The following is a 14498-nucleotide window of genomic DNA, read 5'->3' on the forward strand; positions in this document are numbered from 1 at the left end:
TTTATTTCCGCTCAAATACCTATGATTTTGTGGCCTACTAGTCACATGTTGTATAGAATGGTACGGGGTAGAGTGAGGGGTTTTCTGATGTTTATCTTAATGGGGGAGTTACATGAAAATTAGTCACAGGACGTCCATGACAAATTGTGTGTTTATCAAATAGCAGCCTAATCTGTGTTGTATTTGTTTCCCCTCGTCTCACCAATGTGGGAGAGGGAAGGAGGGATTTGTCCATGTAATTAGCTGTATACAGAGTGGCGATTCCCTTCGATTCCCTCCCCCATTTCTCTCTCTCTCTCTCTTTCTCCTTCTCTCTATCTTTAGGTTTAAGGGCCATATAATTTAGGGGGACTCCTGTGGAACCCTATCCTTATAAATCAGGCCTGGGCAGCACCTGAGGACAGGAGCAGAGCACGGGCCTGGACTTCAAAGCCAAGGAAAAATGAAGGCAAATATTTTACAATTAGAACCTGCAATCACTGCTAGCTCGGCTGACTGGGCTAGAGCCATCAACTCAACATTTCCATGGTAATGCTTTACATTTTTGGGGTTTTTGAGATATCAAGATAGGTCTTGTCCAAACTGGTTGGTTGGAAGTTTCAGATTGTGTTTCGTGTCTTAGTGGAATAGGGTTATACAGATTACCATGCTCTGAATAAGGTACAGATGATTGTGTTCCAAATGAGGTGGATTATCTAAATGAGATATCAACTGAACAGAACAGATTGGATATCAACTGAACAGAACAGATTGGATATCAACTGAACAGAACAGATTGGATGTCAACTGAAGAGAACAGATTGGATGTCAACTGAACAGAACAGATTGGATGTCAACTGTCAACAGAACAGATTGGATGTCAACTGAAGAGAACAGATTGGATGTCAACTGAACAGAACAGATTGGATGTCAACTGAACAGAACAGATTGGATGTCAACTGAACAGAACAGATTGGATGTCAACTGAACAGAACAGATTGGATGTCAACTGTACAGAACAGATTGGATGTCAACTGAACAGAACAGATTGGATGTCAACTGAACGAACAGATTGAAGGTCAACTGTGATGTCAACTGAACGAACAGATTGAAGGTCAACTGTACAGAACAGATTGAACGAACAGATTGAAGGTCAACTGAACAGAACAGATTGGATGTCAACTGTCAACTGTCAACAGAACAGATTGGATGTCAACAGATTGAACAGAACAGATTGGATGTCAACTGAACAGAACAGATTGGATGTCAACTGTCCACAACAGATTGGATGTCAACTGTACAGAACAGATTGGATGTCAACTGAACGAACAGATTGAAGGTCAACTGAACGAACAGATTGAAGGTCAACTGAACGAACAGATTGAAGGTCAACTGAACGAACAGATTGAAGGTCAACTGAAAAGATTGAAAGAGCACATTCTAAAAGTTTCACATCATCACAGAAAACAGTATTTTGAACTGTGTAGAGGAAATGTTTTGGAGTTGGGGAAATCCCTGCATACACAGGATTGACCTTTGCGTCGGTTGCTTTGGTGGACAGTGAAAGGTGATTGGCCTGACCTTTATCCAAGGCTCCTGGCCAAGTGTGTGTGTTGGGTCAGGTAACTAAAGGGTAGACCCTCATGATGAACTGGAGGTCGTTGAGAAACATTGTTTCCTTCCTGCCCTCTTAATGTTCTGGTACATATCACAGCTGAGCGAGGCCAACCGTTAGAACAATTACAAGGCCAGGGTTTCAGCTCTTACCAATCACAACTATCAATCAGAGGTGCGTGGCAAAATTCATTTTTTTGCGGAACAGTTTTGTTATGACATCAATACACTAGACTTATTGTCTGAATTTATCTGAATTTCATTGATTTCATTCAATGTAGAGCTTCAATCATGTTTTCTCTATGTACTAAGATATAGAAAGCTGAATACAGACTGTGGCAAGCAGAATTTTTATCAAATTACTTTGATTTGAGCTGTCAATAATTCCCAGCCCATTTGTCCTGCACTTCCATTGCTCGGCTGATTCTATAGTCCACAGCTGATCCAGTTGTCTATTCAAGGCAACCATATTGTCCATACAGCAACACCATGCTACCCTGTTGATATACCACAATACTGTACAATATGCAAAAGTGTTTGACATGTCCAACTCCCTACTTGCAACATGGAGTCATGCAGTTTCAAGTAGTGAGCAGCTAGCTAGGCCTCTCTCTTCCTCACAAGAGTTGTATGTGATTTATGTCTTTACGAGCACATCAGATTTACTGCTGCGGTTGTAGAGAGAGCATGGAGAGACTAGAGCCTCGGACTCTCCCAGTCCATTCACTTTGACAGGTGACAAGACACCAGTAATTATCGGCCGCCGGGAATAAATCACAGACCTTTATTGCTTACCTCACCATACCCTTGACGGAATAACCATTTTCAAGCAAGAGGTACCTGCCCAACGCCACTGAACCTGAGATTTGTAAATCTCCTGCTAGAAGCTCACATAATGACTAGTTGTTACCTGCTCGTTATTAGAGGTCTGTGTGCCAAACGTTATAGATATATATTCCCAAAGGGGTAGTTATACGGGTAATAAGTGAGTAAGGTCCGGGTTCGCTAACCTTGGCTTTGCAGTGGTATGTTAATGCATGTTTTTGGTGTCCGCTCTGGAATTTTCTCACCTCAGTAAAAAGCCTGCAGTCAAAAAGGAGGGCTCCCCGTTATTCTAGGCACTTCCATTTTCTCACACCACAGTTCCTGAGGAATTGTTAATGTCTTAAGATAGATGGCTGTTTTCACCTGTAAACTCAAAAATATTTTTGTCATTTCTATGATAGTTATTTAGTAACCCTAATGCTTGCTATTCTGCTTATTATACTGTAGCACTGCTCAAGGCATTGGCACGTATAGCCATATCTGTGATTTGCATAATACATGCATTGACGTTTAGTTACTTTTAGATGAGTGTCTCTGAATTAAGAGATGTGTATCCATGCATAAATTAGTATTGATTATTGAATGTAACATCGATTTACTTGAGAGTTGACTGAGACCTCTAGCACCAAAGAATTCAGCAACTCAACATTGATCTGTAGTGCTCTGTTCAGTGGAGTGACGTTAGTAAGGCAATTAACTATTTCCTTCCTATGTATCAACCTATCAGGCCACATCTCCCTTCAGATCTCTCTATCGCTTGATGTCACCTGTCACTGTCTAATGCTGTCTGTCACAGGCAATGGTGTCATCTCTTGGACCAGATTAGAGATTTATTGAGGAATCCCCCTCCCTTTTTGAGTCAGGCAGACCTCTAGTCTTCTGTGTCACTTTTTCCTCCCTGGTGAACAGAGGGAGTGAGCCCCATAGTATATGAGACACACACACACACTCAGAATGATCAGTCCAAAATCCTGTAATTTTGTTAAGTTTAGTGGTAAGGTGTGTTTGTGTGGGCTGTATCAGAGCATCAATGTGCGAGTTGAGAGAACTCAAACCAAACCTGAGGGGTACTTGCCCCCCAAGACAGACCTCAGGGCCCCATACCATACATACAGTGTGAATACATCAAAGGTCCCTCTAAACATGTTCTAAACAACACATGAAAATGTGGAAGGTTCCTGATGTGCAACATTGTGAATCATTCTGTCTGAAATTACTGGCAATTACGCATGTTTGCCTGCTGTAATCTCTTTCAGCTAGCGCACCGGCCATAAAATCTGAAATGTTGGGTGGAAATAACGCCGGTGGCTTCTCCAGCACACACAACTCAACACTGAAAGTGTCATACTCAGGATGTCTGTCAAAATGTTGACTATTAATCATTTAGTTGTTTTGAAGAGTACTGCACTTCAACATCACTGCTGTTTTGATGTTTTTTTTACTCCATGGTAACCAGATTCTTCTGGCATGGCAGAAAACAGTGCTCAGTGATAAAAGTGTTATCTCATAAGCTTAGTTTTGTTTTGGTTTTATTAGGATCCCCATTAGCTGTTGCTACTGCATCAGCTACTCTTCCTGGGCTCCACACAAAACATAAAACATGACATAATACAGAACATTAATAGACCAGAACAGCTCAAGGACAGAACGACATACATTTAAAATAAGAAGTGGCAAGGGCATGCTTAGATTTCACTCAGGGGTTGAAGAATTTAAGAATTCTTCCAGTTGAAGAATAGGCCTTCTGCCTATACAGTAGATGTTGGGGATGGTGCACACTGCCCTGTCTCTCTTAGTCTTATAGGCATTGGAGAGGATTGCTAAAACCCCTTCTAGTGATCTGATTTACGCCTAGGATTAGACTAGAGAAATGCAAATCTGTGAATGTCATGTCCAACAGTTACCCCAACCTGCATATAGTGTAGCAATGTAAGCAGCTCCACCTCCCTGTGTTTGACCGCCTAAATGCCGATTTCAACAAAAACAAAAAAAAGAGAAATCATGCCATCATTATAAGAATGATAAGGTATTCTCTAGTATCCTCCAAACAGAAGCATGTGTTGTGAATTGCTGATTGAATACTTAAACGAAACAAAGTATATGCTGTGCACCCACAGCACATCACTACAGGAAAATTAGCACTTTGAGTTGTTCCCTTAAACCATGTACAGTATCATGTCATGTTTATGATACGTTATATAATGGCAGAAAACAGTGCTCAGTGAAAGTGTTATCTCATAAGCTTAGTTTTGTTGTTGTTTTATTAAGATCCCCATTAGAAATTGATATTTCGCTACACCGGCAAAAACATCTGCTAAAAATGTTTGTGACCAATCAAATTTGATTTGATAATAATAATAATAATTAGGGGGTGCTTACGGTATATAGTCCTGTTTCACTATATGTACAAGTATTTAACCTATACATCTCTTAGGTGTGTTAGGAGAGTGGGGTCACAGCCAGGGGATCAGCTTTACAACACATAGGCAGCTTCAATGTTCTATTTGTCTGTGCAGCTTGGGGCTGATTCAGACTTATGCCTCGTTCATATTAACCATAGGCACACCGTTACGTTGCGCTGGAAGTCATTTCTTTAAGTGGGGACGTCCACAACGGAGTGGAATCGCAATGCCCCCTTGCAGTTGAAGACTCCGTTGTGAGACGGACGCTGCATACTTTTCCAAACTCTGCATCGTCTTCAGGCCAGCCAGAGTCCGTCGAAGAACAAGAAGTGACCAAACCACAGAAGAAGGTGAAAATATGTGGTTTTCGGGGACAAATAGTTACCCATTCCTATAAGTGATTACTATTTTAATAGTAATGTTAAATAATACACATTGGCTGTTAAGCCAATTACAGTGCCTTCAGAAAGTATTCACACCCCTTTACTTTTTCCACATTTTGTTGTTACAGCCTGAATTTAAAATGGATTAAATGTCGTAATAATGTCATAAGAGTGAGAATTTTATTTAGCAAATAATAATACAGAAAATAAAGCTGAAATGTCTTGAGTCAAAAAGTATTCAACCCCTTTGTTTTGGCCTAAATACGTTCAGTAGTAAAAATGTGCTTATCAAATCGCATGGATTCATACCCGTGTCAATAATAGTGAGTAACATGATTTTCGAATGACTACCTCATCTCTGTACCCCACACATACAATTATCTGTAAGGTCCCTCAATTGAGTAGTGAATTTCAAGCACAGATTCAACCACAAAGACTGAGGTTTTTCAATGCCTCGCAAATAAGTGCACCGATTGGTAGATGTGTAAAAAAAAATATTTAAAAAACAGACGCTGAATATCCCTTTGAGTATGGTGAAGTTATTAATCAGGCGTTGGATGGTGTATCAGTTCACACAGTCACTACAAAGTTACAGGCGTCCTTCCTAACCCAGTTGCCAGAGAGGACGGAAACTTCTCAGGGATTTCACCATGAGGTCAATGGTTATTTAAAACAGTTAGAGAGCTTAATAGTTTGATATGAGAAAACTGAGTATGGATCAACAATATTGCAGTTACTCCACAATACTAAAAGAAAATGAAGGAAGCCTCTACAGAATAAAAATATTCTAAAACATGTATCCTGTTTGCATCAAGGCATTAAAGTAATACTACAAAAAAAAAAATGGCAAAGAAATGCACTTTTTGTCCTAAATACAAAGTGTTATCTTTGCAGCAAATCCAACACATCACTGAGTACCAATCTTCATATTTTCAAGCATGGGGGTAGCTACAGTGGCACCTTCAACCTAGCCTAGATAGCTAGCTGCTCTGCCAGCTATTTTGACTTGCTATACATTTAGAAACAAGTTGAGGAAAAAGTTACTTAACGAAACATGTTTTATTATCACCTGAAACAGTGGTCAGTTTATTAGTTACACCACCTCGTTCACAAAAATGGTTCACTCCTAAAGACAGTGAATCACGTGGTCATGGCTTGCTATATAAAGCAGGCAGACAGGCATTGAGTAGCCATGATTACTTTAAGACATGAAGGTCAGTCAATCAGGAAAATGTCAAGAACTTTAAGTTTCCTCAAGTGCACTCTCAAAAACCATCAAGAGCTATGATGAAACTGGCTCTCATGAGGACCGCCACAGGAATTGCTGCAAGGAAACCACTACTAAAGGATACCAATAAGAAGAAGAGACTTGCTTGTGCCAAGAAACACGAGCATTGGACATTAGACCGGTGGAAATCTGTCCTTTGGTCTGATGATGAGTTTTGATTCCAACCACTGTGTCTTTGTGAGACGCAGAGTTGGTGAACGGATGATCTCCGCATTTGTGGTTCCCACCATGAAGGACGGAGGAAGAGGAGGAGAAGGCGGTGTGATGGTGTGGAGGTGCTTTGCTGGTGACACTGTCTGTGATTTACTTACAATTCAAGACACACTTAACCAGCATGGCTACCACAGCATTCTGCAGCAATACGCCATCTCATCTGGTTTGCTCTTAGTGGGACTATCATTTGTTTTTCAACAGGACAACGACCCAACACACTTCCAGGCTGTGTAAGGGCTATTTGACCTCCACAATCACCGGACCTCAACCCAATTGAGAGGGTTTGGGATGAGTTTGACCGAAGATTGAAGGAAAAGCAGACAACAAGTGCTCAGCATATGTGGGAACACCTTCAAGACTGTTGGAGAAGCATTCCAGGTGAAGTTGGCTGAGAGAATGCCAAGATTCTGCAAGCTGTCATCAAAGCAACGAGTGGCTACTTTGAAGAATCTCAAATATAAAATATATTTTGATTTATTTAACACTTTTTTTGTTACTTCATGATTCCATATGTGTTCATAGTTTTGATGTCTTCACTATTATTCTACAATGTAGAAAATAGTAAAAAATGAATGAGTAGGTGTGTCCAAATGTTTGACTGGTTCTGTATATTTATCCCCAAAAATATATGGGGGATTGGAAATGATGCAGACAATTACTTTGATGGAAGCTACAGTCTATCTGAAATATTAAAACTGATCCACCCCCAATTTTTTTTATTAAAAATAATAAAAATCCATCTAAATATATGCATACTCATCTCCATTTCAGCACAAATTGGTAGACTTAAATAAACAAGATCCTGATACTTAAAAATATTCTAATCGTGTACGTTTATTTAGGTTTAAGACATTTTTTATGAATCATAAAAACTGGTTTGGAGAGCCTTTACGCATGAAAGAAAGAAAAATGTGGTTTGATTCATTCTTAAAATTGACACATTCAGTTATTCAACCCATGGTAATGTTGTAAGATTAGTGTATATATAATTATTACAGGAAAAATTGTGTACAATTGTGTACAATCCTCGTCTATTGCCTGCAATAACCATGGAACTGTGTAATGACATGGCCAAGTATTGCGCCCTGTGTCGGGTTCAAACTGTTACAGCTTGATGTACGCTCTGCTCCACAGCAATTTAATTAGCCTACATGTCTTTTTAAAATATATATTAACTGTTACTAATGATCCTCAGCAACAAAAACAAAAAACAAATGAAGGTCAAACGAAACAATGTCATTAAACGGAAGGATAATGTAGGCTATACCAACTGAAGGGAACTAACAGTAAATTGGGTAGCCTATAATTAAGACATTCGAGAGTGCCCATCCCTGCAAGTTAAAAGGCTGCACAATTTAAATTCTGCATACTGGCACAGCATTTCATAAACTTGATGTATTAATATGCTTTAGTTTGCTGCCATAGTTTCACATTTGTCTCCAGCAATTATTAGGTCAAATAGATCTAAAACAAGTGTCCTTTGTATTTGCAATTCCCTCATCCAAACGGATTACTCATTTACATAGCTCTTATCAATATCTCTTATCAAGTTGTAAATTACAGTGCATGGAGATTGGTGTTATTTCTATCAACAACAAAAAAATAGTCTATGCTTTTCCCACTTGCTTTTAGTCTATGCTTTTCCCACCTTATTCATGGTGCAAAGGTGGTGGAATTATTAGGGAATTAAGTCAAGGTCAGAATATGGTGTATCTGTAGACACACCTCCGCCACATTTGATCTCCACCTCTATTCTCATGCTTAAATTCAAGTTCAGAATATACATAGAGAGAAAAGTGAATAAAAAGAGAATTACGTTCAATTTACTTCAATCGGGTCGGAATCGTCCCCCATATGAATAGAAGATTTTAGCTGAAGACATACTCCAAAGGCAGAGGTATCATGTTCATGGTGCATTCCTTGTGAGGACTACTCAGTAATTATGCTGGGTTGTCATTAAGGAGACCATTTGGAGTGTTAGAACCAGTGGTCAAGGTTAAGTGTCTGTAGGGTAGTTCCCAGTTCTCCGTTCACACACACATCACAGTTTTAGGGGGTTGAGGCTGCCCCCTAACCAATATACCAATGGGTTATAACCAGGGGTTGTAACCAAAATTATTTATGGGTGGTTTGGAATTCCCATTGTTAGAGTCTATCCTGTCCATGATACTGTATACTAGGCAACACTTTCACATGGCCACATTCATAAAGTGTGATCGTTTACATCCTTACCTAGCAATGCACTACTACTACCACTACTACTATTATTATTTTTACAGATCCACTGTCTCATCTGTCCAGCCATGCAACTTAAAAAACTTGATGTCCTCTGTAAAAAGGATCTTGACATCTCCAACATTTGCAACAATATTGAAATTCAATCTCCACTGTGTCCTATAATAATGAACATGACAAGCAGTTTTTCTCAGCCAGTCGAAATCATGAATCAGCATATTTTTTTTGTGGATATGTACAAAGAAATGTCAATCGATGTCAACAGGTCAAATTAAATGAAATGTAGCTAGTTTGCTGGCTTTGCAGCTTCAGTCTGAAGTGATTGTGTTAGCTGTGTAGGGGGGGGGGGCCTGTAACGGCAGATTTCCTCCTCTTCGTCTGAAGAGGTGTAGCAAGGATCGGACCAATACGCAGCGTGGTAAGTGTCCATGATGATTTTAATAAGAAAAGCCTGAACACTGAAATACAAAACAATAACGTGAAATAAACCAAACCAAAACAGTCCCGTGTGGCACAAACACTAACAGAAGAAACAAACACCCACAAACCAACAGTGAAACCCAGGCTACCTAAGTATGATTCTCAATCAGAGACAACTAACGACACCTGCCTCTGATTGAGAACCATACTAGGCCGAAAGAGAAACCTAAACATAGAAACACAAAACATAGACTACCCACCCCAACTCATGCCCTGCCCATACTAAATAAAGACAAAACAAAGGAAAATAAAGGTCAGAACGTGACAGAGCCTCCATAGAAACCATTTTTGTTTACCATAGTAACCTGTAAAGGTCAGGAACTATCAACCAGCGCTTGACAACCAGTTTGGGAAAGAACCTTGCTTTTTAATGCAGGTAATCCTTTGTATAAAATCAATAATACACTTGAGACCATGTGTTATGACATTTTTATCATTTATCATACACATTTTATCATAAAAATGTCATAACACATGGCCTCGTATTATTGCTTAAATCGTTTAGTTTTTATTAGAACCGTATATTTGTTTGAAGGGCATCGTGGGATTTCTTTTAAGCGTCTGGATTAGTGTCCTGCTCCTTGAAAGTGGCGGCTGTAGCCTTTAACTTGGAGCGGATGTTGCCTGTAATGCCTCCTCAATGCCATTGGATGAATCCCGGAACATATTCCAGTCTGTGCTAGCAGAACAGTTCTGTAGCATAGCATCCACATCATCTGACCACTTCCATATTGAAGTATATAGTCACTGGTACTTCCTGCTTTAGTTTTAGCTTGTAAGCAAGAATCATGAGGAAAGAATTATGGTCAGATTTGCAAAATGGAGGGCGAGGGAGAGCCTTGTATGCGTCTCTGTGTGTGGAGTAAAAGTGGTCTAGAGTTTTTCCCCCTCTGGTTGCACATGTGACATATAGATTGCCTACTTTATATTGTCTACATTAAAGTCCCCGGCCACTAGGAGCACCTCTTCTGGAGGGGCATTTTCTTGTTTGCTTTTGGCCTTATATAGCTCGTTGAGTGCAGTCTTAGTACCAGCATTGGTTTGTGGTGGTAAATAGATGCCTACGAATAATATAGATGGGAACTCTCTTGGTGGATAGTGTGGTCTACAGCTTATCGTGAGGTAATCTACCTCAGACGAGCAATACCCTCAAGACTTCTTTCGTTTTAGACATTGCGCATCAGCTGTTATAGACAAATAGACACACACCCCCATCCCTCGTCTCATTGCTGCTCTGTCCTGCCAATGCACGGAAAACCCAGCCAGCAAGTATATTATCCGTATCCTTGTTAAGCCATGACTCGGTGAAACATAAGACATTACAGTTTTTAATGTCCCGCTGGTAGGATAGTCTTGATCGTAGATCATACAGTTTATTTTCGAGTGATTGCACGTTGGCCAATAGTATGGATGGTAGAGGCAGTTTACCCACTCACCGACGAATTCTCACAATGCATCCCAACCTCTGCCCCCTGTATTTCCTTCTTTTCTTCACGTGAATGACTTGGATTTGGGCCTGGTCTCGGGGAAGCACCATATCCTTCGCATCGGACTCATTAAAGAAAAAATCTACGGCCAGTTTGCGGTGAGTAATCGCTGTTCTGATGTCCAGAAGCTCTTTTAGGTCATAAGAGTGGGTAGCAGCAACATTATGTACAAAATAAGTACCAACAATGTGAAAAAAATAACATAATAGAATAGTTGGTTAGGAGCCCGTAAAACGGCAACCATCCCCTCCGGCGCCATTATATCCAAACTAAAATTCATGTACTGCAGAACAAGGTAGTTTGACATCAAAATAAAAAAACTGCTTGCGACAACATTTGTACAGTGTAATTTTGATTACACCTGCTCTGCATGGTACAGTGGTCTACTTACAAAACTGAAGAACAAGATGCAGCTTGTGCAAAACAACCTCATTGGGTATCTGCTTAATGTATGTAGGATTATAATTTGAGCCAGTTTGATAGAGCAGGAAAATAATCCTGCAGCAACAGGAAATGTGAATTATTATATGGATTATAATTAATAGACATTTTTGTAGGGGTTGATTACATTTTTTGTTTGGGCAAATCAAGTCTGAATTGTCGAAGTGGAAATTACAAACTTTAAAAGCCTTTTTAAAACTCAAATGCAATACAGGTTTGCATTTCCTGCACAAGAAAAGAGTTATCAAATTAAGATCCTACATTTGTACCCAATCAGAACACACATCGGAGGAAATTCATTCCAAGCAGTGGGTCTGTTGTCTACAGCTCACAATGAAACAGCTGAAGCTTAACCACATGTACAACATCATTAGTGGTACTGCCCCTAACTACTTAGGCTCAAAAATAGCTATGGTTCATACTCAACATGGCCATAACGTGACTCGTGATTTTTTAGTTATACTATTTGGATTTTGAATACAGCACTGTTGGGAAGGGCTTGCAAGTTGAGCATTAAGCACTTCACTGTACTTGTGCATGTGACAAAAAGCTTGTTCTTCTACACTGGCATTATTTTGTGGAATAGTCTTCCACTGCCTATTAAACTGTACCAGTCCAAGGGTGTTTTCAAAGGACAGGTCAGAGGTCATCTTAGGAGAAAGTTCAGTGTCTCTTAGTGTCACTGACAGGCATTTATGCCACTTTTACATCAGAAATGTGAAGGCAGAGGTCTGGCCCAGAAGCCATCTTAGCTGCAATCTAAGTACTATTCATAATGATATAGATTTATTGATGTATAAAGTATTTAGAGTCCAGGAGGACAAATTATGATATTAGGAGAGGTTGATTGTATATGTTCTTTTTTATTTATATATTCTATGCTGTGTGATACAGTTTTTACTTTAGCGATTACTGTTGTTTTTGTGTGTCTTGTCTGTACTGTGTGTATTCCATCAGGGACCATGTTGGAAACGGGTTATCCTCTGAGTTGTACTCAGTGCATATTTTTTTCCCAATCAATCATGAATCATAGCCTCTTTCTGACGTCTAAACCACAGCTTCTCTCTTCTGACAGCCAACTCTGCATATAGTGCCTTCAGAAAGTATTCATACCCCTTGACTTATTCCTTTTTGTTTTATTACAGCCTAAATTCAAAATGGATTAAACATGTTTTTTTCTCACCCATATACACACAATCCCCCATAATGACAAAGTGAAAACATTCTTTTTTTCTTTTTTTTTTGCAGATTTATTGAAAATTAAATACAGAAATATCTAATTTACATAAGTATTCACAGCACTTTGCTATGACACTCCAAATTGAGCTCTGATGCATCCAATTTCCTTTGATCATCACTTGAGATGTTCACAACAACTTGATAGGAGTCTACCAGTGGCCAATTCCATTATTTGGACATGATTTAGAAAGAAACTCACCTGTCTATACAATGTCCCACAGTTCACAGTGCATGTCAGAGCAGAAACTATACCATGATGTCCAAGGAACTGTCCGTAGATCACCATGATATAATTGTGATTAGGCATATATCTGGGGAAGGGTATAAAACAATTTTGAGAGAGTTGAAAGGTTCCAAGAGCACTGTGGTCTCCATAATTGGGAAATTGAAAAAATATGTAACTACCCAGACTCTGCCTAGAGCTGGCCATCTGACCAAACTGAGCAACCGGGTAAGAAGGACCTTGCTCCGGGTGGTGACCAAGAAACCAATGACGCCTCTGAAAGAACTACAGAGTTCCTTGGCTGAGATTGGAGAACCTGCCAGAAGTACAACAGTCTCTACAGCACTTCACCAGTCTGGGTTTTATAGGAGTGGCCAGATGGAAGCCACTCCTGAGAAAAAGGCAAATGACAGCAAGCCTGGAGTTTGCGAAAAGTCACGTGAAAGGCTCAGAGCATAAGGCAAAAGATTCTGTGGTCTGTTGAGACAAAAAATGTACTCTTTGGTCTGAATGCAAAGCGCTTTGGATGAATATTCAGCTCATCATCCATCTAACACCATCCCTACCGTGAAGCATGGTGGTGGAAGCATCATGCTATGGAGATGATTTTCAGTGGCAGGGACTGTGAGACTGGTAAGGATAGAGAGAACAATGAATGGAGCCAAATACAGGCAAATCCTTGATGAGAACCTGCTTCAGAGTGCAAACGACCTTAGACTGGGGCAAAGATTTATGTTCCAACCGGACAATGTATTCATGTTCCAACCCCAAGCATTCAGCCAAAGCAACGCTGGAATAGTTTCAGAACAAGAATGTGAAAGTCCTTGAGTGGCCCAGCCAAAGCCCAGTCTTGAATCCCATTGAACATTTGTGGAAAACCTTGAAGATTGCTGTTCACCGCCGCTCCCCATCTAACTTAACAGAGTGAGAAAATCCCCAAATCGATATGTGCAAAGCTTATACAGACATACCCAAGACGACTCAAAGTTGGTTAACTAAAGAGAGAGACCGGTTAACTAAGAGAGAGACCGGTTAACTAAAGAGAGAGATCGGTCAACTAAAGAGAGAGATCAGTTGACTAAAGAAAGAGACCAGTTAACTAAAGAGAGAGATCGGTTAACTAAAGAGAGAGACCAGTTAACTAAAGAGATAGACCGGTGTCAATATGGACATGAGTGCTCATTTCCAGTGCTCTGCTATGCTGCTCTTCATCAGGGAAGGAGGTATTTCAACTCCAATTGGTATTACATCTCTACTGAGACTAAATCCTGGGAGGACAGTAGAAAAAACTAAGGGGAGAGGAGCAAACCCAGTTATCATAAACAGCAAATAAGAGAATGTGAGAGTGAAAGAAGAGAAATAAAGGGGTGGGGTGGGGGAGGAACTGGAATTAGTCTAGTACTGTTGATGGCAGTATGCCGATATTTTTTTCATGCTAATATATTCTTCTGCCAATATGCTAGGAAATTATCAATGGATTCCAAAAGAAGAGATAATGGATTGGTCAGACTGACAAAGATAAGGAATTGGCCACGAAATGGGTGGATGGCACACCATTGACCATATGGTAACACAATTATTTTAGTGTCACATTTGCCTACTGAAGAATACGTACAAAAATCCATGAATGGACATTGACATTCTGAGTGTAGTGTGTGTTTATAGGTTCTGGTGAGACTAGTAATGAGG

The sequence above is a fragment of the Oncorhynchus tshawytscha genome, linkage group LG30, assembly GCF_018296145.1.
Source record: "Oncorhynchus tshawytscha isolate Ot180627B linkage group LG30, Otsh_v2.0, whole genome shotgun sequence".
Classification (NCBI taxonomy): domain Eukaryota; kingdom Metazoa; phylum Chordata; class Actinopteri; order Salmoniformes; family Salmonidae; genus Oncorhynchus; species Oncorhynchus tshawytscha.